This window comes from Corvus kubaryi, unplaced genomic scaffold (assembly GCF_017639235.1).
Source record: "Corvus kubaryi isolate FWS band 111438036 unplaced genomic scaffold, C.kubaryi_AGA036_p1.0 36952, whole genome shotgun sequence".
Classification (NCBI taxonomy): domain Eukaryota; kingdom Metazoa; phylum Chordata; class Aves; order Passeriformes; family Corvidae; genus Corvus; species Corvus kubaryi.
This window is the reverse complement of record NW_024580990.1, coordinates 60,980-67,137: the sequence shown is the minus strand read 5'-3', so window position 1 is coordinate 67,137 and position 6,158 is coordinate 60,980.

The following is a 6,158-nucleotide window of genomic DNA, read 5'->3' as shown; positions in this document are numbered from 1 at the left end:
TGGGAAAAAGGTGGGGAGGGGGGGGGAAAAAAACTTCTGGTTTTGCTTAAATTGAGGGAAAAGTTACTTTGTTTGAATGAAAACTCCTTAAAAACGTGGGGATTGGGATTTGCTGAGCACAAAGCAGCAGCAAATGCCAAGAAAATGTGGGGAATATTTCAGGATTCTCCAATTTTAGGAGTTTTGGGAGAGGAAAAGGGAGTTTTAGGAAGGACAACTGTGTTTTGGGAGAAAAAAAATGGAGTTTTAGGAGAAAAAAGAAGAGTTTTAGGAAGGAAAATCGAGTTTTGGGAGAGGAAAATTGAGTTTTCGGAGAGAAAACTGGAGTTGTGGGAAGGAAAGTCCATGTTTTTAGCGGGAAGCTGGCTTTTAAAATGTAGATTTGGCTTTTTTTCCTCCCAAAAAAGGCTGGGAAAAGAAGTTTTTTTGAAGAGTTTAAGGACAAATCTGGAGCTGCGTCTTGCAGGGAATAAATCCGGTGATGTTATCCCACAGATGGAGCTGAAATTCCCATTTTATGCTCCTAAAAATCCCCAAATCCTTGGAAAATTCCCATCTCCTGCTGCCAGGGGCAATTCCAGAGGGGCTTGCAGCTCCCGGCTTGTCCGGGAGCAGCGAGGTGGGGGCTGGAGATGGGAAAATTTGGGATAAAATCCCCCAACCTCAGCCTCTTTTCCTTGGGAAGCCGCTTGGGATAAGTTTTGATCCGGAATTAACGATCCCAGTTTCCCTGGGGATGGGGGAGAGGTGTTAAACCTTGGGATGGAGGCGCGAAATCCAAGGATTTGGGGGGGGTTTAGGGTAGGATTTGGGTGTCCCTGACCCTCAGGAAGGGCCCAAGGGCATCGATCCCATCCCATCCTGAGATTTCCAGCTGCAGTTTGGGGAATCCATGGAAAACGGGCATCCCAAAGGATTTATTCCTGGAATCCTGGCATGGTTTGGGATGGAAGGAGCTGAAGGATCACCCAGCCCCACCCCACACCTTCCATGATCCCACATTGTTCCAGCCTGGCTTTGGACATTCCAGGGATCCAGGGAATTCCATCCCAGCCCCTCCCCGCCAGGAATTCCTTCCCAAAATCCCATCCAAATTCCCCTTTCCCAGTTTAAAGCCATTCCCTGTGTCCTGGAATTCCAGCCCTTCTCCCAAATCCCTCTCCAGCTCTCCTGGAGCCCCTTCAGCCTCTGGAAGCAGCTCCAAGGTTTCCCTGGAGTTTCCCTTCTCCCATTTCCTTGGACATTCCAGGCATGGATGGGGAATCCACAGCTCCTTTGGGAATTCCATCCCAACCCCTCCCCGGCAGGAATTCCTTCCCAAATCCCACCTATCCCTGCCCTCAGGCACATTTTCGGCAGCGTTCCTGAGGGAAGAGTGGGGAGATCCCCAAAATATTCCTTGGGAGAGGCGGGAGCCTCTGGAATGAGGGCTGGGAAAAAACTGGGATGAGCTGGAGGAGGAGTCATAAAGGAGTTTTAAAAACTTTGGGATCTCTCCCATCCCAGGATGTTCCCATTTCCAGGAGAGGATCTGAGCACTTCCAGTGGGCTGGAATTCTGTCCAGGGAATCCGTGGCTGCCCCTGGAACTGTCCCAGGAAATGGGAGAAGGGAAACTCCAGGGAAACCTTGGAGCTGCTTCCAGAGGCTGAAGGGGCTCCAGGAGAGCTGGAGAGGGATTTGGGATGAGGGCTGGAATTCCAGGACACAGAAATTCCATGGAGGGTAGAGAAAAAATTGGGATTTGCTGGCAACATCTGGGATTTGGCTCCAGAGGATCCCAAGAAAATGGGATCAGGATAAAACCTGGCATAAAACCAAATTTGGGGCTGGTTTCTTTTTAGCTCTCAAATTCCGCCTTTTTTTCCTCTAATCCTGAATTTATCTTTGGAATTTTGGGATAATCCTCTGCCAAGCGCAGCCGCCTGGGTTCCTATTCCAGGATTTCTCTGGGATAAATGGGAAGTGAGGAATTTCCTTCCTCCCGGGACACGATGCTGGGGAACCTCAGCCTCTCTTTCTCCTGGAATTCCCACAGAATTCCCACAGAATTCCCACAGAATTCCAGGGCTTGGAATTGCGGGATGAAGGATCCTCCTCCTCCTCTTCCTGGGAAAGCAAAGGTGCCTCAGTTTTGGGTGGGATTTTCCCAGTTTTGGGGTGATATCCATGGAATTTTTCCAGCTTTGGGTGATATCCATAGAATTTTCCCAGCTTTGGGATGGCATCCATGGAATTTTTCCAGGAGTCCCAGGCTCTTCCTCCCCTGTAGGAATATTTGGGATTCACTCTCCAGCCTGGATCCCAGCTTCCCAAATCCTCCCTGTTGCTCCTTCCCACTCCCTGCATTCCCAGCAGGAAAATCCCAGGAAAACCACAGCTGCAACTGGTGAAACATAAAATTATTTGGAATTAACCCCCCTTACCCCCCCCCCCCCCCAAAATCCTGGGATTTTCCACCCAAAAAATTCTGGGAAGGTGCTCTCGGAATTTTGGGATTCAGATCCAGGATTGCTGTGAACTCCTGAGGTGCTTTGGGAATATATTTCCCTGGGAATTTGCTGGGAAAAACTGGGAATAGATGGAAATAACTCGGTGATGATCCCACAAAATGGAAATTGAGGAAGGAATGAATTCTGGAGCAGGAAAAGGAATTTAGGGAATGACCCGGCATGGAATGGGGAGGGGACTCCAGGGATTCCTGGAATTAGCAGGGATTTTGGGAAAAATCCCAGCGTTTTTAACGTGCTGAGAATCAACTCCTCCCCAGCAGGAAAAACGGGAATAAAGCTTGGAGTAAAAAAAGCGGGAGAAGTAAAAATCCTTGGGGAAAAGGCAGATTCCCAAAAACTGGGACTAACCAAACTTCCAGCGGATTTATTTGGGAAATAAAGCCGGGCTTTCCCAGATTTTGGATTTCAGTGGGATTTGAAAGCCTCTTCCAAAGGCACATCCTGGGGACTGGCAAGGATTCATCCCAGGAAAATCAATAATCCCGGAATAATCCAGCCTTGAAGCATCAGGATCACAAATTCCAGGATTTATTCCCTGAGGAAATTCCCAAGGAATTCTTTGGGAAGCGCAGATCCAGCTGGGCTTGACAGGAATTAGAATCGATGGAATTTTGAATTGGAATCCACGGGATTTTTAAGTGGAATCCATGGAATTTTCAGCCAGGAAGTGGCACAGAAGATTTGGGATGTGACAGGAATGCTGATCCCTGGAAAATCCGGGAATATCCAGGCAATATTCCACAGCTCTGAGGAACATTCCCGGCTTTTGTGAGGGAATCTTGAGAACTTCACTTTATCCTGGGTGGGTTTTATCCCAAATTCCCGCTTTTTTTCCCTCTTTTCCTGCCTTTTCTTGCATTCTGACCTGTTCCAAGTTCATTTTTCCCTCTTGGGAAATTCCTGGGATTGATTCCCATTCTTTCCCTGCTCCCTCTTCCCTTCCAGGACCTGGATTTGGGTCCTGAACTTAAGCCCAGCTTTAAATTCAAGCCCAGCTCGAGGCAAAAAGGTAACAAAAAATCCAGGAAAATTCCAGGAAATTCCACTAAAAACGACTTTAATCCAGGCAGGAAGGGCTTGGAGCACCGGGAATTCTTGTGTGGATATTCCAAGGAATTCCAAAGGGGTTTTTTTGAGGGATTTTGGAGCCGTTTTCCTTGGAAAAAGCAGCTTTTCCATGGGCAGGGCTTGGAATTAACGCAGGATCTGCTCCATCCCGAAGGATCCCGGGGAGAGGGAATTTCCTGGGAGAGTATTCCCTAAAATCTGATCCCAGAATTCCCAATCTGTGGAAAAATATTTGGGAATATTTTCCCAAATCCCAGATTGTGCCAGCCCCGACCTCCCTCGGGAATGTGCTGCTGGATTGAGGGGAGAAATTCCTGGGAATTGCTCAAAATCTCGGGAATTTCCCTGGAATTCTCTCATTTAGCTCGGGAAAGATTCCCAGTTCCCTCGGAATCCCGGGATTTGGGATTGTGGGGATAAATCCCTCCCTGGATTGGGATTTTCCAGGCCGGGTTTGGAACTGGGAAAGGCTTTGGGAGCTGATTAATAACGATTAATAACAATTAATTAATAACGATTAATAACGAGCTCCTGCCATTCCCAAGATTCTTTGGGAAGATAACCACAAATCCTATGGAAAAAAAAAAATAAATCCTTGGAATTCTTCCACTTTGAACTCTCCCAACCTGAAAATTCGGCTTTAAAAATCCCAAGTTTTGGGATTGTTCCCAAAATCCCGGAGCAGGAAAAAGCTTTCCCAAAACATCCGGAATTTTCCGCTCTCCTTCGTCCCAAAATTTGGGATATTTCATCCCAAATGGCTGAAAAATGAGGGAAACCTTGGATTTTTAGGGAATGGGCTGATTCCAAGCGGAGTTTTTGATCTAAAATGCCAAAAATTCCCAAGTTTTCAGCTCCTGTTTTCAATTTTCCCCCATCCCTGCTTGGAATTCCGGGGTGCAGAGCCCGGGATGAGCAGGAATTCCTCATTCCAGAGGTTTTGAATCCATGAAGAGAAGGAAACAGGAGTGAAATGAATCCCTAAAACTTGGATTTGGGATGGCTCAGGGAGCACCCGGAGAGCTCCTGGCGGAATTCCAGGATGGGAAAGTTCTGGAGAAGCATTCCGGGATATCCCAGGCCTGGAAAAGCTTCCCAGCCTCAGGGAAAACAGGGAGAGCTCCTGGATTTTCTGTTTTGCCAGGATGAGATGGGAAAAACAGGCCAGAGGGTCTGGATGGAAGGGAATTTTGGGAATATTCCAAGGGAAAAGTGAGATTTGTTGTGGGGAGAAGCTCCCAAATTCCAATCCCACGGGAATTCTCCAGGGTTTTCCCTTTGGATCAGGGGTTTGTTCACGGAATTCCCTCTGGGAATGAATCCCTGGGCCTGTCCTGGGATCAGCAGATTCCCAGGATTCTCTTCTGGGATTGGGAATTCCGTGATCCCATTTTAGGCCATTCTCTCCCGGCAAATTCCCTTTCCCTGGGTGTTTTCCATGAAAACAGGGATGAATTCCATGGATTCATTCCTGGTCTGGCTCTTTGCATCCCAAAAGTGGCAGCTCCTGTTTATCCTGAATCCGGGATCCCTCCGGAATTCTGCCCCAAATCCCAACTCCTCCAAAATCCCGCTGGGTTTTCCCTGGATCCGCTGTGTGGGAAGGGAGGGGGGGAAGTTTGGGATTCATTCCCGTGCCTTTGGATAAAGGGTTTTCCATGGTTTCTCATGGAAAAAAAAAAACCCATTTGGGATGTGCTGGATGGGGGGAAAAAGCTCAGGGACACTTGGAATTCCTTGGGGTTGGAATATGGAGTGGGAAACAGGGACGGAAATCCCACAGGATCCGTAAATTCCCTCCCAGCGCCGCAATTCCATCCTGAAATCCCAAAAAAACCCCAGCCCATCCCTAATTATCCCATGGGGTGGAATTTCCTTCCCGAATTCCCGGCGATTTCCCCTCAATCCAGGGAGCGTGGAGCCCAAAGCTGCGTCCTTTAGGGAGGAAAATGGGAATTATCAAGCTGGGAGTGGTTTTAGGGAAAGCCTTGGGAGCCAAGAGCCCCCATCCCCAAAAAAACTTGGGAAAAGAGGCGGTTTTGGGGCTCTCCTGCTAAAAAAATCCTGGAATTTGGGGGCTTTAGGGGTTGATTTTGATGTTGTGACAACAGGAGGGTGAGGGGAAAAAACGGGAATTAGTTGGAAAAGCATCCCAGGGATCTGGGAATCGGGAATAATAATGATAAAGAATAATTAATAATAATAATAATAATTATTAACACAGCTCCGAATTCCTTCCGCCGTTAATTTGGTGTAAAAGAACTGAAATTCGCGAGTTTGGATCCGGCTCCTGCAAAGCTTCCCTGGAAAACTCTTTTTTGCCCTGCGCCATCCCGGAGCCGGGATTTGGGGGGGAATTTCCTGGGATTTGGGGGGGCCCCCCCCGGACTTGGGGGGGGGGGGAATTCTCCGGGACGATTTGGAGGCTGCGGGGAGCGGCGTTCCCGGCGCTGCGGAGCTTTTTTTGGGAGCGGGGAATGTTTTGGGATGGGAGCGGAACCGCGCCCTGCCCCCGGTCCCGGTGCCTCCCGCGGCCGCTCTCCGCCTCCTCCAGCGGCCCCCGCCGCCGTCCCCCCGC